Consider the following 23,432-nt stretch of genomic DNA (forward strand, 5'->3'; position numbering starts at 1 on the left):
TTTTCATGACAGAGGGAGCAGTATTTGGTTTTGAAAGTCATTATATGGGCTAACAGACGTAAAACTGTAGTCTGATCTCTCTGAGCACAGGTTTTGGAGGCAGGAAGTTATGTGTCCCAAAACAAATTATCCACAAATATTGACCTGTCCTCTTATACAGATGAATCTGGTTATTTATCCTAAAACTTATCACACTATTGCCTGATATACTGAGGTACTATTTTTCCACTCTACAGGTGGGCAACTGAAATAGAAAGTGATAAAATTACTTGCATCAGGTCACATAAGAAGTTGTTAGAGGGTCTGGGGACCAGATTACCTCAATTTTGCCTCAGTACCTTCATTACAGAGCATTCCTCAGAAAGGCCTTGCTGGTAACAAAACAGTGCATTAAACCAGATGCGATTAAACTCCGTATAAATGATATATACTAATAAAACAGATTTCTTTGTCTGAAAACCAGGAGAAATTTAAGACAAGGAATGGGGTAGGAGCACTAGATTGAAGGAATAATATTCAATGTTAAGAAAATGAAGTCATAAAATCTTTGTCAAGCACTGCTTAACTCTTCAAACCATATGGAGCATGACTGCTGGGCTTCATATAATGCCCCAAATGTTTTTCATTTTCTATTCCACCGTTCACAGCAAAGGCACAGTGCTGTAATCCCGTCCTTCCGTTAACTACCAATTGTTTCTTTTGCCAACCTTTTTGCTTTAAAATATCATTTTTTATGAAGGATAATGTTATATAGTGGAAAACTGTAAAAATTTTATGGATAGCCTTGGTGCTGAGAAAATGCATTCTTTCAACAGTTTTATTATATATATATTTTTTTGTCCATTACACATTTACAGGGTTTTCTTCATTGTATATATGTGTGGTTTATAGTTCATTCTAGACAAAAGGCATTATGTTAACAGTCCTATCATTTAGAACTTTAATTCACTATTATGTTTTTACCTTTTTGTGGAAAGAATATTATTTTTTTTCCCTTCTTGGTGGCGCTTGCTGCTGTTAATAAGAGTAATGGGTGATCCTAAAAAGGGTTAGGTGTGAATAACCACTCAGTGGTTCTCTGAGCCACAAGAATGAGTGTGGAGATCCAGCTCCCAGCACATCAGATGGGATGATTTAACTCTAATATAAGGCAGGCTTAAGTGTTATGTGCCCTCAGCCCAATGTTAACCAGTCTCCCAGCCTCTGTTCTCACCCCATGTCATTCCAAGCATCTGTTAACCAGCTCTAGCTCTTGTGACGTTGGTTTACAGGTAAGTCAAGAAGAAACGTGCTCGTATCAAAGGAATGAAAATACATTTACTTCAACTTTAAGAGACTCCTATAAACTCTCTTTTGACATTCCTTCCCACTAGCCAGCCCAGGCCGCTCTTTTAAAGATTGACATTTCTTTGCTCTACATCAGGCCTCAAGCCTTTAAATGTCAGCCTGGGCTCCAAAGGTCTAGTAATAATCTCTGCTGGTTCACAACCAGCCCACTGCAGCCCTACCTCTCTTTGAAGCTGAGCTCTAAGGCAGGGCTGAGCTGCTGGTGCCACTTCGCTCTCCTCTGTGCTCTCCTGAACATCCCAGTCCAATGGAACATGAGCCCATGGAGGATTTCACACTGGTAACAGCAACCCAGCCCAGAGAAAGCCAGGTTACCACAGACAGGGTGAAGCCAGAAGATGGGCAACTGAGACAACAGAGGGTCAGGAATGCCTGTCAGAGAGCATGACCTCCTGAAAACCTCCTGTTAACCCAGTTCTTCAGCCAAGTGGTCTTGAAACTTTTACAGTGATTAATGGGGTCCAATTTGAGAAGAAATTTAAGAGCAAGTTTCATTTTGTGCTATGGGATTTTGATATGATATGATCCTTAAGTTTTCAAGCAACTAATCACATTCACAAGTAATTAAATACTGCAGCTTGTCTTCCTTCTTTTTCACCATAAATTGATATTTGCAGCAGCACAGAACAACTGCTATACTTATACGGCTGGGAGATATTTTTAGCTCCATTGTTCATTGTCTTTCCTACATGCCAGAATATGGGCAGTCCCCAAGCACCTTCTTTCCCTCTCTAGCAACAGGGGGTTTCAGAAATTTTCTACCACAACTAGAATAAGTTGACCATACAAGACTCAAACACAGAGGTGGGAGGCAAATCAGATTTCCTACCTAGAGATCATCAAGAAAACATTCACATAATAATTAAAGTAAATGTAGCAGTACATTTGCAAAGGAAGTACTCTAAATTTCCATTTTCACAAAAATTACTTGCACTACTCAAGTCAGACTCAAGTTCTCTGTTTACCTCAGTGAAGTAACTGGAGTTATAAATTGTGAATATTCATAGCAAAGTGTTCTCAAATAACCTACAAGCCAGATCAGAAATTATTTAACTAATAACTTGAAATTATAAACAGAACCAAAAAAAAAAAAAAAACAGCAGAGTATTTGCAGACCATTCACAAACAGGAGAAAGAGATTAAATGTCAGATAAACGATTCATTATGGATTTTTCATTCAGTCTATGTGTGAACATGTGACCAGAGAAAACCAGCTACATCCATTCCCCATTTTTTTGCTTTAAATGAGCATGCTCGGATTAGGCTATTGTTTAGCTGGGTTACAGAAGCATTTCATAAGAAGGGCTTCCCCATTTATCACTCAAAAAAAATTAGAATTTAAAAAAAAAAAAAAAAGTGAGGACAACGACCCTTCTGGAGTCTGAGTACATATGTTCAAAGTAACTGTGCTGCATAAGCCAACAGAAAATTGGCCCCCAAAATGACTTATAAAGGGATTTTGTAAGACATGAACAGAACAGCATGGGCTCTGGCTAGGCAAGGAATTCAGAGTTGTAATAGAAAACATTTATTTGGCTACAGCTAAACATCCCAACACATGTTAGCATTTGCTGCCAATATGCTTCCTAATTAAGAACAACATAAAATCATAGGAAATCCTGTATCCCTGTCTTCATGCACTTTCCTTGTATCTTCAGTGTCCTGGCTCTGTTTCTCAAGTATAGCCTGCACAAGAGAAAGGTTAATTCAAAAGTAATGTTTTGCCAGCCATTAACTGTGTTGTCATTAACAAGATTAATGTACATTCCACTATGCATCACCAAGTGCATTCCCCCTCCCGCCCCCACCCACCCTTAAACAACTGCTCCTATTAAAACCTAATGAGCACAGCACAATTTAAAGAATAGCACCATTTCTGTTGGGCAAAGTGTCGTCTGTAAACCATATAAAGCTGCAGGATTATTATGGATCTAATTGAAGGGCAGCTGAAAAAAAAAATCTGTTCTCTCTTGGACTATGAAGTCTTGGCCATGTTTATATATTTTATCACAATGAACAGATTTCAAGACGAAGGACAGACTAGTATCTGTTTTATTTCCTAGCCCACTCTTCCTTCAACCTCTACTCTTTCTTCATCTGAAACCATTCAGAGGCTCCCACTGTGCACAGTCCTACACCCAGGTTACCTCCAACTCATCATCCAGTGATTACTGCACAGATAAACAGTTGACTGGATCCTTCTAAACAATCATGAGATACATTTTTTTATATGCTGCTCTTAGAGGACCCTAATTCATCAGCATGGATGGAGTCTGGACTCTCTTGCCCAGCCAAATTCACTCCGGTTTTCCCAGCGGAAGCAGCAAACAAATTGCTGGGCAATTTTATGTGGTGCTCCTCCTTCTTTCTCATATTGAAGGGGCCACCAGTTTGGAGATCAAAAGATCAGCCATGAGACGCTTCCAGTTTTTCATCAAGTTCTTGAGAATTCTCAGAATTATTTATTTTATTTCCAGAAATTCCATACTCTCTGCCCTGCTCTTTTCCTGCTTCATCGCTTTACATTTCTATTCCCTCCACAACTTTTTATTTTTTTTAAATCTATTTATTGTGTGTTTTTCTTGGCTCATTCTCACTTTCCATTTTTCATTATTAGTTCTTTATGATCTTCTGTTTCCTTTTTTTTTTTTTTTCTCTGTCATGGCTGCTCTCCCAGTTGTTCTCCTTTGGGGCCCTGAGTTTCCCTTAGCTAATGAAACTAGAGCTGCCTACCTCCCTTGCTTTTGCAATCCAGCTGTTTCCTTTTTAAAATATAAACTCATCTTTATTCAGTGGAGTTCCTGTGCAGGGTCTGATCCTTTAACAGGAGATTGCATTTTGTGACAGCAAGTGGGAGGGAAAAAATAAATTTTTCTGCAGGAAAAGCCCTTTGGGTAGAAATCCAACCAGCTTGCTCTTGCAAGGCAGACACTTCTCCAGTAAAACTGGGTTGTTATTTTACTTTGCACCTTTTGGCACCTTGACATTGCAAAAGTCTCCTCATCAGTCTCCCCTCCCTTTTCCTCCTAAAACCTCCCACCTTGAAAGCTTAACGTTTCCTGGCCGCTGTGAAAGTGTAGTCCAACTAACACCACAAACCTGGATTTTATATGATTAGTCAGTGAAAACTTGCCAACTTTTAGGTGCAGCCTGCCAAGTCAAGTCAATTTACTGTGCTGCTTTGACTGTGCAAGTAGGCCTTAATCCCCCTTTAATCTCCAGTGTACCCTTGACATCATGGAAATTACTTACGAAGCTAATGTCATCAGATGATCCATGTTAGCTATTTCAGTGAATGTTCTTCTGCACAATAGAGCAAGTTTACCTTGCAAGACACAGGCCCCAAAATATTTTCGCTTAATGAGCCCAGCAGATATCATCTTACAAATGGGGAATGAAAACTCCTTCTTCTGCACTGTAACTCCCCAAGCCTCATGTGACTTGGAATTTACATGCTAGCCAAGCATCAGGTCAGTGTATTTTATTTCATGTCTGATTGATTGGATAAAGAGATTTGCATAGTAGCCACAACAGCCATGAGTTATTAGGAAGCCAAGTTTCCCTTCTCAACTCTGCAAGGCCCCTCTTGCGCCGAAAACATTTGTCCAACACAAAAATCTCTACAAGAATCATTTTTGATACTTTGTTCAGCCATCAAGAGCATGAAGGAAATGGAAAAATCATACCATGATGTGCATGTGGCAATCAAGGTGAAAATTAGCATATCTAACAGCAAGGAGCTAACTCTGGTATTATTTTTTTATTTAATAATAAGGACTTCCATTCATATAGTCCCCTTTCTATCCAAATGACCCATAGTGCTTCCCACTCCCAAAAAATTATGTGCAACCTATGTAAAAGTATTGTTTCACCCATGACAGGAGCATTACCAGTGCTGGAAGAGGGATGGGACACACGGCCATCTCCTGGGCAGCCTGTGCTAAGGCTAAGACCAGGCTTTAAGACAGGAAGTGAAAGGAATACTACATACCCTCGCATCTATAGGATGAGCTCATGATTTCGAGAGGAGCAAGGTCACTGGGGTCAGTTATCTCCTGTGAAAGAAGGAAAGCCTAGAGGGCTCATTTTAAAGGTCTGCAGAGGTGAAGCTTGCCCTTGTGTCAGGAGGGAAGTGCTCTGCATAGGCCGTTTGTGATTAAGGACTGACTCATTAGTGTCTTAAAGGAAAGAGGAGCACTTATAAATGTTGCTTCCTGGATCAGTCAAGAGGCTTTTAGGAGTGCCTCATGCCAGCACTGTCCTACCTCTCCCTCATTTAGGTTTGACATTGCCCTTTGGAAGCCAAGGAGATGTCTAACGTTCATTTGCATGGGAACAAGACCAGATAATTCACTTGTGGTACAAGATGAGAAAATAACCCACAGCAGAACCTCTGTGAACCAGCCAGACCCTGAGAAATAAAAAAAATCATATACATCTATAAAAATGAAGGTGTAAAAGATTGCACGTGCTCTGTATCTGTCTGCAAAGCTCCTTCTTGGCTTGAAAGATGCAAAATTGGATTTGCAGGGCCACTATTTACATATGCTCTTGGCCCATTCTAGAATAAAACACCAACTTTTCTTCGACATGTGTGTCCAGTCAACTAAAACTTTGTTCACTGTGAGAGGAGATCTCTTCCCCAGGCGTGTGACCCCTGGGACAGCAAACAGCAGCTCCGTGTCAAAGGACATTACAACAGTTGAAGAAGAGAGTAAGATACAAATCCAGATTCAAAGCTTACACGGTGAATAGATGTCTCCATCAATGGTGCTAATCTGAGTCAGCTTGTGAGAGAAAGGGGACATAAAAATTAACCTGGGCAACAAAAACTAAGAGGGAGTTTAATTAGGATGGTAAAGTGCAGCCACCCTGTTTGAGATTTCACTAATATTCTGAGCTTGCAGCCTCCCAGGCTCTCACAGCAATTTTTAACTAACAGATGCAGTCAAGCTTTCCGTTTTATATTGCCATCATAACTCATGATACACAATCTTGGGCTGTTTTCAGAAGGTCCGTAGAACGAGGCCAGCTCGCGATTTCATACCGGGGGCTGCGGCGCTGCTCCGCTGCCAGCACCTGTGCCCGACATCTGATCTTAGGGCTGGAGCACATCCTCTCCCCCCCTCTTCCCTCTGTGGGACTGGCTATGCCAAGCCAGCTAAGAAGCATTCCAGCAGATTATGAAGTACAACTATCTTGGCCCTCGCTGCTCAGAAGAAACTGGACCTAGCAGGAATTTCGCACGCCATTCCCGTGGATCTAAAGCGAGCTATATGGGTAGGCCTGTAAGGCAGTTTCTGTCCATGTGCTCATCTGTGACCATGAGACACGCAGATCTCGAAATGCTATGATTAGGTCAAGGATAATGGCAGGGACAACTGCTGCGTTGAAACATGGGATCAATGAAATGAACGCATTCTTAGAAAAGGTGGCAAAGACGTAAATGGGAGCCACTGATGCTTCCAGAGAATGGCTTGGATTACTGAATCCATACGAGGAAGGGTGTATCAACCATGGGGAGAGAGGCAATGGGAAAACACATCATCTCTGGTACTACCTCAGGAACATTAAGGCCACCTAAACAAAGGCCATTATCTCTGAGTCAGGCATTTGGATAGAGGGAAGTATGAGCCTAACTCTAAGCTTCCACAACTCTAATCCTCCTGGGACAGTGACAGGAATGAAACAGTCTTTTCAGAAATCCCTCAACACTGTCGTTCTTTTTATAGATCCCAAAGCAATGGAATGAAGAATGGAAAAGCGCTTTGGTGTCACAAAGTGCACAGGAGGGGTCACAGCAGATCAGATGATTGAAAAGAAAAATAAGAAATTCATCTTCTCCTGAACTGTAAAGAAGTGTGAAGGGAAAAGAAAGTTCACCTCTCTCTCCCAACCTAATGATCCAAAAGGGTTTCCCTTTAGTCAGGGCTTCTCTCCAGAATATTTGAGTCCCCACAAAAAATCCTGCAGCTGTTTTAAAGGGTATCAGCGAACATTTCCCACCAGTTTTGGGGGTCAGTGTTCTGACTCCTGGATGTCAGGCAGGTGTGCTAAATGAGGCTAAGGCCGGTCCCACAAGAGGTATCCAGGCATCTCACTCCTATTGAAGTGCCTAAATATCTTTGTGGTTATGGCCTTTAATCTTCACATGAGCTGCAATCCCAGCAGAGAAATCTGAGTCCTCTAGATGAAATCTTCACTTCTCCCTGATCCAGGGTAATTCCAAGGATTACTGCTCAGAATATTGGGAGAATCGACTGTCATGCTGTTTCCATGCAGACAGCACTTTAAAATACTCAGCTAAGACTAGATGCACACCGGGCTCCAGTGTCAAGCTGAAGGATAGGAACTGAAGTGAAATCCTATTAACCAAGGGCATTACAGTCATTAAGTGAAGCACTGAATGCAATTTTGTGTTGAGGAACAAGGGGAAGGAGATAAAAAAAGAAAGTACATCTCATGAGGGAAGGGAATTCCCTGTCCTCTCAGAGGTACACTTTGGGCTTCAGTGACATCTAGAAGTTTCAGAAGCAAGATGTACAAGAACTGACACGTTATTTTTTTAAAATCTCTTTTTTTTAGTGCAAGACTTCATGCTTGGACCTGTAGCAAACCTGATATTTTATGCTCCCTTGTGCCCTTTAATGCTAAGGGAACTGATAGGCTTTATAGTCCTGCAAATAGAGAGCATTCCACCTGCGTCTGCCAAAGCATTTAAAGATTCTATTAATCTGATGTCTTAATTGTTTTTGAGATTAGGAAACAGCAGGGCCTTTGTTCCTGCAGCCTGGGTGCTCTCCTGGAGAAGTGGAGGAGGTTGTTTGGTTTTTGTATATTGAGGTTGTTGATAGGACAGGGAAAGGAACATGACTCAGTGCAGGTGATTCATAAGGGTCACTGACTACAAGCCAGTTTCTTTGGAATCTCATGACATTTCACAAATCAGGAATAAAAGTGTTCTACTGGGTTGTCCCTGCACAGTAGCTCTGTGGCCACAGAGCTCCTGTTCCACCCATGTACTGCTGTTGTCTGCCAAAAGTACAAATTATGTTTGCTCACATTTCAGGGCTGTTAAATCAGGAGCAAAGGGCTTTTCCTCTTGGATTTTATGCCAAGTGAAGTAGGAGATTCAGACTGATGGTGGCTCTTTCCCAATATCAAGACGGGGTCAGAGTGGGATGAGAATGAGATTACTAGAGGGAACAAGAACAGAGAGGGATCAAAAAGAGAGAAAGAAATATTGTTGGGAGGAAAATGGAAACAGAAGTGGGAAAAATCAGGCTACTAAGTCTCTACCAAAAGTCTCCAATTTGCTGCTGAGGCAAGACTAGACATTATTGAACAGGATAGTCCATAGCCACTGGGGAAGCAGTGTCCCTACTATTCACCATAAATGCACAGAAGCAAGAAATGGCAAAAAGGACAGGGCAAATGTGTTGCACAACCTGGGCAATGCCGTGCTCAAACCAGGAGAGAACGTGGTGGAGATAAGGAACTATAAAGGGAAGTAATAATAGGACTTAAGCATCTGTAAAGCATTTCATGGAGAGGTATCCAACAGCAAAGCTTGGGTGAACCAGCAGTGATTTGGCCTTAGGTCTGAGGGGGTAGAGATGGATCATAGTGAAGAAACAGACTTACCATATACCACCTGGAAAAATCAAATAATACGAATAAGATCAGATCTGGACATCTAATTGTAAATATATCTGTGAGCTCCAGGATAGTTCCTCCTTTTTCCATTTTTGTCTTCTTCTTCACATCCAGGATAGTCCAAGCTGACAACATTCTGAGTGTCCCTTAACATGTATGCATGAGCACCTGCTGGGTTTTGTTGCCAGAAATGCCTCTCAGCCACTACCCAGTTTCACAGTAGAGCAGACACTTTATGGAGTGGCACAGCCAACTCACCTTGTTGACTTTCTGGTAGCAATAGATTTTTTTTTCTCCGCTTGAGACGCCCATGAGCTTATTTACAGAGTCAATTAACAAAAGATAACCTCCCATTGTGCAATCATCAATAAATCAATTGTGTTAATACTATCTTGGAATGTCCTCCACTATTTACTTTCATATTGTTGACTGTCGGCACTTAAGAAAGGCAGCACCTTCAAGTTTCACTTGATTATGGGTAAATGGATTTTGCAGTAGCCATTAATAAATACAAATTGTTTTGGAAAATATTTAAGTTTGTCAAATTTAACCACTTGCTGAGCATTAAAAACTACCCCTTATTGAACATGTTTGAGAATTACTTCAAGAGACACAGTCCCACACTGTAAGATAATACTATTGTACCTATGTATTTTGTTGGCTTACCATTCTTACAGCTCTTTCCAACAGTGAAGTGTGATTATGGACATAAACATATAAGTTAAGACTTCATTAAGCCCTGTAAAGTGCTTTTCTGTCATTTGGCAGATTCCTATCCCAAATAGGTTTACTTATCCATAGGTGACACGTTGCTGCATTTACTCACGGTGAGTAGCACTTTACTCCATGAGCAGTCCCACTGATTTCAGCTCTACAAGGATGTATGATGCCACATCCATTAATGTTCATCAGCACAGAAGGCTCCGTTAGTCACACTGAATTGTGCCTGTTTCCACAGCAGGATGATTTATATCTACAGAGCTGCTCAGCGTGAGCAAGGACAGTGGAATGTTTCCCTAAATAGACAATATATAGGCACAGGAATGGGGCAGGGTCATGTTAAGGAAATCCGATGCCCTCAGCTCATTCTGCAAGAACCTCCACCCAAAGCTTCAACAAGAACATGCTGCTCTCAGGGCAGGATACGACTAATGGCAAAGGGGCAGTCTAGATTTTGTTGCAGGATGTTTGCTCTATGAGGCAGACAACATAACCTGGGTTTTGGTAGGCATGTATTTCAGGTTTTTCTTTGCACCCTTGACATAGTAAGAAAGATTTTTTTTCACAGAAGGGCTCCAAGACAGCCTTAAGAACTTCTACTTTTTCAAGGACTAAAATACAATCCAGAAAGTTGCTTTAAAAAAAGAGAATGAACATAGCTAGAGTAATTCTATGCCATGTTACCTCTGAGGTAAGAAATCAATTATTTCACTTATCCTCCTATTGCTTCAGAAGACAGTAGCCTTGGCAGTAAATTGAATATTATGCTGCTGCAGACAGCATCTTCCTTGTCAAGCATCTAGCTCCATTCTTCTCTTGATGATGATTGGTGACTTTAAAACTCACATGACTTCTAGATAATAAATGAAAACTGTCATTGTTTTGAGGCTGCTGGGAATCATTTTTTCCCCTTTCCTCTGCTTTGACCTCATTGTGATGTATTGTCTACTTCAGGGTGTTTGGAAAAGTAAGGGAAATACTAGGCAAGGACTTTTAAAGAAAAAACAGACCTCTAATTAGATCCCTCCAACAGACCCTGCAATGACCCTGTTTAGACAGACATTAATGGATGGGCCCAACTTCCATGACTCTAGTGCTGTCCTGGTCAAAACAGCCCAGATAGAGGCTTTTTGCTGGTGCTCAAGTTGCTGCCAGTCTCATCTTCATCTTCACTGTGGGTTGCATGTCCCTGAAATTCCCATTGTAATGCTGCTGGCAATTGTGTGAATGCACACCCAGCAGGGTCAGGTCACTGGACAATCTGCAAGCCAGCCTTACTGAGTGTAGAAAAGACAGGAGCTCTCAGTCAGGTCAACCTGGCCAGATACTGGGTGTAAATATGAATTAAATTGCAAGAGTATGTAACTAAGGCCAGAACTGCCTTTTATCAGCAGCCTATGACCAAACTGACCATGTAACCACCCCTGTAATTATCTGCACACCTCTGCAGCTCAAATATTTGACATTCATCCATGCCTTTTTCGATCAGAAAAAATTTTTGTTTAAGTAGTTTAGTTCAGAGAATACCTTTGGCTCAAACCCCACACTAGACAGTTGCAGAACTTCAGGAGATTTCAGTTCTTGTAACTCAGCGTAGCTTCAAAACCCAAACTATGTTTCACTGTTCATATGCATTTTGAATTGCTCATCTGGGTCATAAATCAGAATTAGCTTTCTGGGAGAAAGAAAATATTTTGTGTTTTTGGAGGCCTGTAGTGGAGCTGGAACTGAACCAGCTGACCATGGGGAGGCACGAGCAGAACATGACAGAGGACTGAGAACTTGCTGACAGGGCATTTTCTTTGAAGAAAGGGGCTGTGAGAGAAAGGAACCACAGAGATGGATGGAACATATAATGTGTGGGGAAAAAAAGTTTAGTCATCCTGCAATTCAGCCATCATCATGTGTAGGTGAAAATACAATCATACCATGCACCATCTTTGGTGAACCTCTTAAATAAAGAAAATCATACACACCAAATATGGTGCCTACCTCTGCTTCTGTGGCTACATATTGAGAGCTGTGAGGACGTACTGGCATAGGGAGACACAAAGTCTGGAAAAATAAATTAGAGAAGGGTGTTCCCTGATGGATCATATCTTTCAGCACAAGTTAAAATGGCTTGGATATGTATTGTTCTTAGTTCCATAATAACCACATTTGACTCTCTGTAGTAATTCATTGTGAAACAAAAATATGAAGAGGAATGAAAAGAAGAATAAGGCCTGATGAAAAATAAGGGAATATGATGCAGATAAAATGTTACTTTTAATATGGGAATTAAGTGTTATAAAAGGACATGTAAAATGTCTGTAAATGACCATCATTTAACATTAGGAAACCCTAAGCCAATGTTCACAGATGACACTGACAGCTGCTAATTTTCCTTGGTGGGTAAACCAATCCCCAGGTTTTTGAAAGTCTGAGGTAGCACTGCCCACACATGAGGAAATCACTGCAGCAGTAACATCTACTTTATACCATCGGGAAGTGCTTCTGAACATGTATCTCCTCTGCTGAAGTCCTTATGGTATCAAGCACTCTGCTGGCTCTACAAAAATAAATAACAAAATAGTGCTGCAGTATGGATTTATGCTCCTGCCTTCTGAGGTCACACAAAAATAAAGCAGGAAAGTAATAATAATAAGAAATTATTCTTGTGCTTTCATATATACACACGCTTATATGTATATAACAAAATCATGCCCTAACCACTCACCTTGTCAGCATGTAGGCATTTAAAATATCTCCCACCTGCAATGCACAGAACTCATGGCTGAATAACCTGCTCTCACACTGAACTGGATGGAGAACCGAGCGATGCATTATAAATAAAAATAGCAATCGGTTCTTAATCTCTTCCTATTATCTCTAGATCTGCAGCCAGTGTTTCAGAAGATGATGGGTTGTATGAGACAACCCCTGCCTCCTTTACTCACTCACCCAGGTGATCCCCATCCACTTGGGTACGAAATAACTAATGCAAGCAGAATCCGTATTTAAATAATTGTGGCATAATAGAGGGAGTAAAGGCTAAGAAGGAGCTGTTCTGGTCCATTGGGTAAATATTATGATCTTTATAGTGGAAAATAAATGCCCAGCTATCTATGAAACCAATAGAGCTGTTCCAGTCTATCAAATTATAACCCGTGTTTTTAAAAAACAATTTTAAATGGAGTTGCTCTGATCTATAGAGCACATTACATAGTTTGGAAAGACTCTGAATACGTATTTATCTGGAAAATTTAAACAGCTCCCTATAAATAATAAACATCTTGGTGGGGGAGGAGGAGGGAAAGCCCTGATTAACCATGTTGTATTGCACATAAAAGCAGATGAACAGAGAACACCACTTCCCACAGGAGCATTACATGTGAGCCTTGTCCCTTGCCTCACAAGCTAAAATGTGTCGAGTTAGGTTAGTCTTGGCTGAGACACCTCCAAGGAAGCCCTAGTTACCGCAAGGAACGGTGCTGACGATCCTGGTTTGTGCGCTGTCCTCTTGAGTCGGCACTGGATTCATTTTCCAGCTTGGTGCTGAGGTGTGCTGAGTTGTTGTCTTTCAGTGGTATCTCAAAGAAAGCCTCCCCTCCACAACTGCAGCTCATTAAAGTCCCCGCGCCGCGCTCTGCGAGGCTGGGGTGCCGAGCCAACGTTCTGAAGAAGTTCCAACAGAAATAATTAAATTCTCTCCCAGGTCTCCCCGCAGTTCCAATCGGATGTGGATTGCTTCCTCGGCTTCTACCCTGGTGTGTGGTGTCACTGTACACCATTAGACAGCTGTTGTGCCTGAACCTTGGGATAACTCCCCACCAGCCGTGGGTGACGCTAATTCAGTATAACACTTATCCAACTCACAAGGCTCTCAGTGACTTAATTAAGGTGCTGGTGGAAAACACTCTGGAGAAAGTGTAGCATAGTATTATTTTTCCCTTTTAGCATTGTATTTACATGCTTAACAAATAAACCATGGGATTATCACAACAAAAAGCAGTAACACAGTGTGGATTAATGGCTGCAGCTCCACTTGTCCATATCTCTAGGCTTAAGATGGATTTGACCAAGTCCTGCCCCTCAGTCTTTCAAGCTAATAATGCACGTTTTAAAGAATATTTTTCTTTGTTTCCACAGTGCTGTAACTTCAGGTCAAAATGTCAGAAGAGCTTGATATTCTTGCCTTTCTTCAGGTTTTGTCATACCGTTATTTAAACATAGGTTTTTGGATTTAATTTGACAATCTTTATGTAGTTTCTGGCATGGTAATTGAGTCTACTTGTCTTTTTCAGGACACCAGAAGATCTAACTAAGTCAGAATGTCTCAGTTATAGTCCAGATTTCTATTTATTGCCTACCTCACCGAGAAAGACAAGGTGAGTTATCATTCAGTACAGAAAACCTGAAAGGCATTTATATGCTTGAAGTACTGTATAACCATCCTGTACAAAAGCACAGTGCTTAAGTAAATGTGTTACAGCCTAGACAAATCCCTTTGAAACAATCCTATTGAGCCCAAATTGTCTCTGTAACTGAGGGTACAAATCTAGAAAGCTTACCTCCCACCCAGGACCGAAACAAACCCCTTCAGAGATTATTGATACAATGGCTTATGACAGATTGCTCCTCAGCCTCACAACTTACGTGCTGCACGATAAATTCACCATAAAGTGACAGTCACAGCAAGTGTTCAAGGCTGTAACTAAAAAAAAAGAAAGAAACCTAATTTTTACTGAAGTTAGAACTCCAATGAATGAGAAAATGTGAACATATACCTATGTATATATAAAAGCTGCAATCTCTGTAAATGCCATCACCATTACTTATGGTTGGGATGATGCTAATATTTGAAAATATTTCAATAGGAAGCCAATTTTTAACCTGCAAATTGTAATCACAGAGACAATATTTCAAGGCTTTTGTGAGAAAAGGGTGTTAGTGGACCAAGGAAAAAGAAACATGCCTGTTCCACTTATCTCCATGGCAGATTGTATGAGGCCATCCTACGCACCAGTTTGGGAGGGAAGTGCCCTCATATTCTTTGTCATCCTGGGCTACTGCTTGTCTTTTTAAATTAGGTGCATTTAGTGAGCAAAAGTATACATAGAGTTTGTTATCATGGGTAAAAATTAGTGTCACCACTTTCAGGTTTAATGCAATTGTGTCCCCACTGTGGCCTTCAGCTCTTGGCAGAACACATGGAAGAAATATTTTACTTGTGTTCATGTCAATACTGAAATCCTGAGGAAAAAAACAATGAAGATTAACTTACTGTAATTATTTTTGAAAAGCATTTTATTATGCTTGCATGCTGTACCTGTACTTTTTCCTGTTGTTATGTATTTTAAAACAAAACCACAAGCAGAGAATATCAGTAATTTCTTTTTTCTTTTACTTTCACTGTGCCATTTGATTGAAACCACCTTATACAAATGTCTGTGAATTGTAAGTGGTGTTTAACTTTTGTTTTTCACTTCAAAAAAATTTTAGGTAGATAAGGTATGAAGAGTATTTTTTAGGTTATTAAAAAATGTTGACATTTACTGGCCAAGTGCCTGGCATGTAGTTGCAAAGGTCATCAATGAGTAAACAGACATTAATGGTTAGCTGGATAACTGGTACATAAACAGGTCATATTAATAATTAACAGAGAGGGAAACTGGCAGTTTATAGCAAACTTAGGAAAATAGCTAATAGAAATAACTTTGGAAAGGGCAAGGACCAATATTTTAAAAGCATCTAAAAGTTAAAGCTAGAGGAGCTTGAATTTTGAGGCATTCATTTCTCATTTTTTCTTCTCTCTCTCAACTTATGAACAAACTATTTTTTAACTCATGGAGAGCAAATTTATTTGAATCACTGGAAAAGGTATTGCACATCTGTTCATTCTGCAATTGATTCTCAGACTGATGCTGTCCTGTTGACAACCCTGTAGAATATGAAATATTTAAAGAATTGGTTTCATCCTCAAATACATTGCTGGTTCCTTTGTTCATTATCAAAAGACATTAAAATACATGAATATTTGGCTTTAATATTCCATCACCAATCAGTAGAGCTGCTTGTTGATTCTGAGCAAAATATACTTTAAATTGCCAAAGGTAAAAGTTTTGCCAAGATTTTTTCCCTAAAGTAAAAATCCTCAGCATTTCTCTCCTACATCCTAAAAATTGAGATTTTTTTTTTTCTCAGTTCCTTTTGGTTTGTCAGCTCAACAGCAGCTTCCCTGTGCAGCCCTCTCTGTTTATCCCAGACCAATACCAAAATTACCATGAAGCCAGGTCTGGCTTTTAGGTCCACAATTAGTCTTAGTTAACTTCGCTGTAAACAGGTCCCTGGTTGTTCAGGTTGGGAAATAAAGGCAGCCAGATCTAAGACTAATTGCATCTCTCCTGTCATGTTTTCATCATGCACACTTCAGTGGACACAAATCAATTTGCTTCTTTCTTTTAATTATTATTTTAACTAAAAGTTATTCAAAGCATATAGAGCTGTATGGTAGAAAGTAGTGGAATTTCCAGTTCTTCAACAATAATCATCATGGTACTCACACTATGAGGAACTGTAGAAAAGTATTTCTATGGATAAATATTACACTTCTCTAGTATTTAAAAACAATACTCCTTTTGAATATTAAGTAAAACAGTGTTATCTGAACATTGAGTAAAACTGCAGAAGTCTCTAAAAGGTACAGTCAGAAAGCAGAGGACATTTCAGGCCTGTCAAAGAAAAGTAGATGGAATACTTAATGGAAAGGGTTTCTGATGATGGACTTGGAGAGCCAAGAGTCCACTGTGGGCCTGCAGACATAACACAAAATTCATGCTATGCTGGCAGGGGAAGAGACTTTCTCCTTGACTTTTACCAAAATGTAATTTATTAAAGTTTTATTAATGATATGCAGAAGTTACCATCTCTGTGTGCCAGCATACATATTTTACAAATGCAAAAGTATTTATGTGTTCATACAGTTTACAGGCAGTCTCAGTTTTAAAATGCAACTCAGACTAATAACTTGGCTGAAGAACTGAGAATTAACAACTTTTCTATCATCTCATCAACATATGACCATTTTATTTTGTGGTTCCTGTTCCCTGTTCCTCAAATGAAATATACTTCATTATTCTGAAATCTAGTTAATGATAGTGAGTTATTAACTAATACCTGTTTTATCTACTACTGTAAAAACATTTCTTGTTATGGTAGAATAACAGGAGACGAGCTGTAGATACATCCTTTTCCTTGATGTTTTTAGGATTCAGACAACTATATGGTATCCTGTTTGATAACATAGAATCATAGATTGGTTTGGGTTAGAAGGGATCTTAAAGATTATCTGGTTCCAACTCCCTGCCATGGACAGGGACACCTTCCACTAGACCAAGTTGCTCCAAGCCCCATCCAACCTGGCCTTGAACATTTCCAGGGATGGGTTGTTTACAGCCTCTCTGGGCAATCTGTGCCAGGGCCTCACCACTCTCATAGTGAAGAATTTCTTCCTAATATCTAATCTAAACCTGTCCTGTTTGAGTTTAAAGCCATTCCCCTTCGTCCTATCACTGCATGCCCTTGTGTGACCTGAGGTTCAACCCCACCTAAAGCACTTCACTCCCTCCCTTTGCTCATGCCATGAACTCTAGTTCTGTCCAAAGACCAGCACATGCAAAGCCAGTACTGAGGGCCTCTAGATTTGATCTAGATTTGAAAATGCATGATCACACAGTAGAAATCTCTGTGAAGGATGAAAAGCTCTCCATTTGGAGTGGGTGTCTGATTTGTTAACTGTTTTTGTGCCTCAGAAGACTCATGATCACAAAAGGTCAATAGTTATTGACGTTCATTGCAACAAAAGTCTGTTTAATGTTTTTAAAATAGGTCAATCTTCTATTTGTCCAAATTCCTTATTCAATACAGCTAAGTTTCTGAAGACACCTAACAGCTACAATTTATTATACAGCCTATTCTTATTCCTGGACAGCTGTATTTCTCCACCTTGCTCTTCCTTAACATTTTTCTCATAAATTTACTAGGGGAAAAATAAAAATCTATCTTTAATTAACTATGCCATTCTTTAATCCTTTTAATGCCACTAAAATATATACTGAAGAACTTTACACTCTGAGTCAAAAGGGCATTTTGGCAAAAGAACGTTGCAGCTGCGTTGCCTGAAACATCTTAGAAGACAGTGTCCACAGGGAGCAGGAGAGCTCTGTAAAATACTGACAGATGTAAATAACAGTGTCACATTTTGGGATGAAAACCAGCTCATGGCTGTGCTCATTAAGAGCAATTTCTGTGTCTCTGCAAGGCTCCACGGAAATGGGGAGGTCTGTACCCCAGGCAGCAGATACTGCAGCAGCAGAGAAAGGAGACTTGCTTTGCACCGCTAATCCAGTTAATCCCGGTGATTTCAGGGCTCCTTCTACAGCAATGCAGGGAGAGATGTGGCTGGGAGGAAGGGATGAGCCTGACAAAGATAGTGGGCAAGGGCAAAGCAGCAGATTTCCCCCTGGTCCTCCTGTTTTTCCAAGGGAGAGTGGCCGAGCTGGGGCGTATCCAGCCATCAGGCCACAACAGTTAATGTGAAGCGACACTTTTGTCCCCTGAAAATTTTACTGCTCAGCAGAAATAATGAAGCTGTGCATGGTGGACACAATTTGTCCCAAAGGCCTTAATTTGGCACTCCTTCTTGTGCTAAACCCACCCAGGAGATTCAAAATAGACGCTCTCCAGAGGATGGGAGGAAGGAACACATGCATAGGTTCAGTTCCACCATCCAAGCTCCAGCCTTCAGTCCCTGTCAGCAGGGCAGGAAACTGCAGCACAGGCTAGAAATGAATGGAGAAAAATGTGTTTGGGATTTCAAGGAAAAAAAAATAAATAAATAAAATGAAAAAAAAATACTGAGATATAAAAATGTGAAAGCCATTAAAAAACACGGTTTAAACTTAAGAATAAATGCAATGGCATAGTCACATTCTTTAAAAGCTTTGCTCCGCTCAGAATGGCTTTGTTATTAGTGATTCTTAATGCATGAGATAGTGGTTTGGAATAAATCTTTAAGTAATTCAAAACAAGGACTCTTCAGTAAATAGTTGAAATTAAAGGGGGAGTTAGAGTCATCTGGTTTCCATTAGGATGATAAAATAGTTCACTTGAAACCTTTTACAAGATGCTTTGTTACTGGGAGGTGTCTGTGCATCTCACTCCATCACTAGCCATTTGACACAACATAAAAGGCTTCAAAAGCCATGCTAGGCTTCTTAATCAAAAACTAATTGTAATAGATATTGGGGAGTGTTAACACTGTGACCGCTAGGTTGTATCTTCAGTATATAAGCAGGAGTGAACATTAAACACAACCCTGAGTTGATAGGGCTTATCAGAATTTCAGAGTTAAGTGCTAAGTACTGCAGCCCGGTATCTGAGTGCCGTTGCTTTGTACCACTTTTGGAGTTAATTGCGCTGTAGGACTTCATCTTCCCAACAAAATTTATAGCATGGGCAGAGAAATTGGAAGCCCACTGAAGGAACTGCTGCAGTTTACAGGAGTTCTGTGAAGCCACAGGGGAAAAAACTCTGATTTTCTATTCAGCGTCTAATGGGGGTTCCCTCTGCTGCCCCTCCCTAGTTCACCCTGTAATAAAAATGAGTTGTTTCTCCCTCCTGAAGCTTTACTTGCTGCTAATGCTGTAGCAGAGGAATTGCAGCACCACCTCCCCAAAACAATGCTGGCCCTAAAATTATCACTAAATTGTCATACGTGCATGCTTTACGTTCCCGTAAGCCTTATTATGATTGTTGACATGAATATTCACAGCGCTCACAGAAACCGCTTTATTGATTTTACTGATACAGTGTGAGCTCAGAGTTACTGATTTTAACTTAATTCATGCATTTTTCCAGATAACAGATGACCTTAATATTTACACACAATTGCACCATAATAAACCCAAGCCAAATCCTCTCCTGTTATATGAACTGTTGAAAATAAGAGTTACATTTTTTAAGGAAGGGGCTCAGAACCAGGCAGTTGTACAGTGAGGAAATCAGAGATATGGCAATTTACTCCAGCTGAGAATGTTGCCCACAGTGTAAAATTCCTTGTTCAGTGCAGTAAAGTGCATTAGAAAGACTGCTATGTTATTTCTCATGAGTTCATTATAACCTGTATGCTACCAAAATCTCTAGACAGCTGTGTTCCTTTTTACTCCCGTTTCAAACAATATAATTAAAAAAGCATTTGATGAAATGTAGACACTTTTACCATTTACACTGGAATGCTGGCACCATCCAAAATCAGCCAGTCTGTAAATACCAGATTAGGATCTGTGTAGCCAAGGTTTTTATTCTAGGAAAGCATACTCAAAAGAAAGTCTCAACTTTTCTCGGTGAAGAATAAGCTTTATTTGTAAAACCCATAATTATCTCAAATGTTCCGAGAAGCTGAGAGAGCTGCAAATGGTAAAACAAAACATAAGGAAACAGTTTTGGGCATTTAAGTGGAGGCAAATAAGGATGATGTACTTTTCCCCTATTAGTTTACTATATAAATGAGAAGACATTACAGAGTGAAATTTAATTAAAGTAATTGACCAAATTGCATTTTGTAGTAGTTATTGTCATTAGCAGCCCTGACTCCTCTGTCAAAAGGATTTGCTGAAGATTATTTCTAAGGGGTATTTATTATGAATATTAATCTCTCCAGTAAGTACCATCAACATATTAAAATTCACTTGAAGCATTTTATGGAAGACTGCAAACAGAAATGAGTGGTGAAAAACAAGGTGTCTAATCATGTTAGCTTGGTTCACACATGGTTAAACCAGAAGTAGAACAGGGAAAGGAAATGTAATAATATGTATATTGGTTATATTGTGATGAAAATGTGCTTAAAGGACACCTGCTTTTCAGAGATGTTCAGGCTGCACTACCAGGAATGCTGATGACTCTGCTGTTTTATATAGTCTTGTGCTGTCTCACTGGGAAAGTCTCATTCTCAGCCTATGTGTTAATTTCTGATTGATCTTTTTAGTGAATGTTTGCAGGAAATATATGTTTAAAGAAGGCTATAACTCCCATTGTTGCAGAGAACTTGGTTCACAGGTGCTACACACACTACTGATACCAAAAACAATCAGCTTGGGTTTGGTATTGGATACCCCAAATTGTATCTGTCAAGGCCCTCTCTTCAGCAGGGGGAGGGACACACTTTAATTACAGTGCATGCATGAAGGGCTGTACAGACCTTCATCACTGTCTCTTCCAGCAGCTTAGGTGATGCGTTTTCTTCTCTTCAGTGCTGGTCTTCCTGTTGAGGAAAAGAGAGAAGTGAAGGGAAAATGAGGCAGTAGGGATTGGCACTGAAAGAAAAGTACAAAGAGGAAAAATCATTAGGAAATCTTCATCCACTCCTTTCAGTTTTCCATGTTCTGGAGACAGGGTTTGAAGATGATGGCTATATGCTGGAGGAACAAAAGGCATTTATTGAGACTGTCAGGGTTGCAAGTTGCAGGTTGGGTCGGTTTCAGTCCCCCTCAGCCTCACCTCATCCTTCCTCTCTCGCACCTCTTTGCTTTGAACCGTTTTTTTTCTTCCCTTTCAACAAGGCCATCTGCAACTTTCATACCACCTGTGTTTAAAATAAACACCTGACAGCAAATAAGCCCTGAGTATACACAAGTTGGGCGTCCCAAGTTGTGTTGCAGCTCCAGACGTCAGCGTCTCTTGTCCTTTTAACAAATGCTCAGATCCCTATCATCTTTGAGCTCTGCCTCTGTTTTGCCAGGAGGCATTCCTTTCTCTTCCTTACGAAACAGGCTGAACATTTTCCCTGTCTAAACATTGTTCCACATCTGTTCACGCTGAAGAACATCAGACCACCATTTCCCAGAAACCATTCTGGCTGTGTGTGACCATATGCACTGCAGAGGAACCAGTACGAGGTCAGGCATTTCCTCAAAGTTTGGGCTGGGAAGAGCCATTTCACCTCAGTGCCACAGTTCCTACAGTAACTTTTTGATAGGTTTTATTCACCTATTAGCACCAATCAGTCTGGCTGTGGCTGCACAATCCCTCTGCAGGGACCAGGTCTGTGGCAGCCACTGAACCACTGAACGACCTGAAAGTAAAAACCCCAAACTAACTGTTCCTGAGTAGAGTAAAAAAGAGAAACCATTTCTGTTGCTGAATATGACAAAAATCCTTAAGGGAGTCCACTGATTACACTACTGAGATTTGTATGAACTAACTAGGGTAAATAATTAGTCTATATTTTAATTAATATATCAGTGCCTGCTAGCACAATATAGTTAAATTTGTGCCACTATTAGAGTTGAATGAAAGAAAATTGTCCTATTTGTGTTGAAATTATAATCATGACCTTTCCAAGAAAAAGAAAATCTAGAAAAATCCTGCAACACTTTTTTAGTGTTTAAAGAAGTCAAGAGGTGCCTTTAGCTCACCAAGTGCCCATGTGCCTCTTCTCTAGGTAGTAAACCTGAATATGGCAAAAGTGTCTCTGGTGAACAGGGAAATGAGACACACACACACACACACACATATATATATATGTGACACAGATCACAAAATGAGGGCTAAAAATACAGCTCAATTATTCAAAGTATATATTTTTTTCAAGCTTGACCTTGTTATTACATTGAAGCACCTGTGTCACTTGAAAGGGGCCTTCTTGCACAAACAAGGAAAAAATATCTGTGCATCACAATACAAGCTGTCCCCAAAACCTTGTTCCCTGGACGATGTTGCGGTTTTGGTAAACAGAATACTCCCTCCCCACGGAGTGTTAGAATGGTTCTGCATGACCAGATATGATCAAACCACAGAGTGGGTCTCTTTTCCTGCCTCCACTATGAATGTAACTTTCTTCCTCACTGCCAGAGGAGCCAGCACCCCACTGTCTTTCCATCAGGAGCAAGGATGGAGGGATTATAATTTGATAGGACAAGGGGTAATGGGTTTAAGCTGTAGGAGGGTAGATTTAGGCTAGATATTAGGAAAAAAATTCCTTACTGCGAGGGTGGTGAGGCCCTGGCATAGGTTGCCCAGAGAAGCTGGGTTGCCCAGAAGCCCCATCCCTGGAAGTGTTGAAGGGCAGGTTGGATGGAGCTTTGAGCAACCTGGACTAACGGGTGGCATCTCTGCCCATGGCAGGGAGGTTGGAATGAACCCACACCAGGGCTCCAAAGGCATCACAGACATTCACCTATGGGGTAGCCTGAGACAGGGAACTCTCGTCCAGCAGCAAAGACCCCAGTTCTACAAAGGAATCCTCACTGTGCTGGCTTTGCTGGAGGAGAGGCTCCTGAGCCTACACTTCCCAAGGTGGCAGCTGATCTCCGCTTGGTGGCAGCCAGCGTGAAACACGAGGGCTTGATTTTCAGAAGGTGGGAGGCTTAACACTTGCTGAAAATAAGACCCATTTAAGTTGTCACGACAGCAGTCACCTTGAAAGATTTAGGCCATGCTGTCTGGTTAGCTGGTCGTTCACCCCTCACTGCCACATTTATCAACCCTCCCAACAATTTCCTCCCCTTCAAAAGTCGGTTTTGTTTTGATCTCCCCATGAAAGTTAAGGTATCACATTGGTTAGTTAACATTATTGTTCCTCCAAACTTCTCCCACTTTTGGCCCACACAGGGCTGAGGATAACCCTTTCCCTTCTGCCCCAGCATCACTTATCAAAATCACAGAGT

At 40.6% G+C, this 23,432-nt stretch overlaps 1 long non-coding RNA gene across 1 annotated transcript in view; it reads left to right on the top strand.

The window, feature by feature from the left end:
* Positions 1-23,432, top strand: part of LOC126637079 (uncharacterized) — a 136,058-nt gene that overhangs the window by 74,804 nt on the left and 37,822 nt on the right. Inside the window, exon 2 of the long non-coding RNA XR_007628190.1 lies at positions 14,010-14,093. This is a non-coding gene — a long non-coding RNA (uncharacterized LOC126637079). The remainder of the gene's footprint in view (positions 1-14,009; positions 14,094-23,432) is intronic.

Source organism: Myiozetetes cayanensis, unplaced genomic scaffold (assembly GCF_022539395.1).
Source record: "Myiozetetes cayanensis isolate MyiCay16 unplaced genomic scaffold, myiCay2020 scf14, whole genome shotgun sequence".
Classification (NCBI taxonomy): domain Eukaryota; kingdom Metazoa; phylum Chordata; class Aves; order Passeriformes; family Tyrannidae; genus Myiozetetes; species Myiozetetes cayanensis.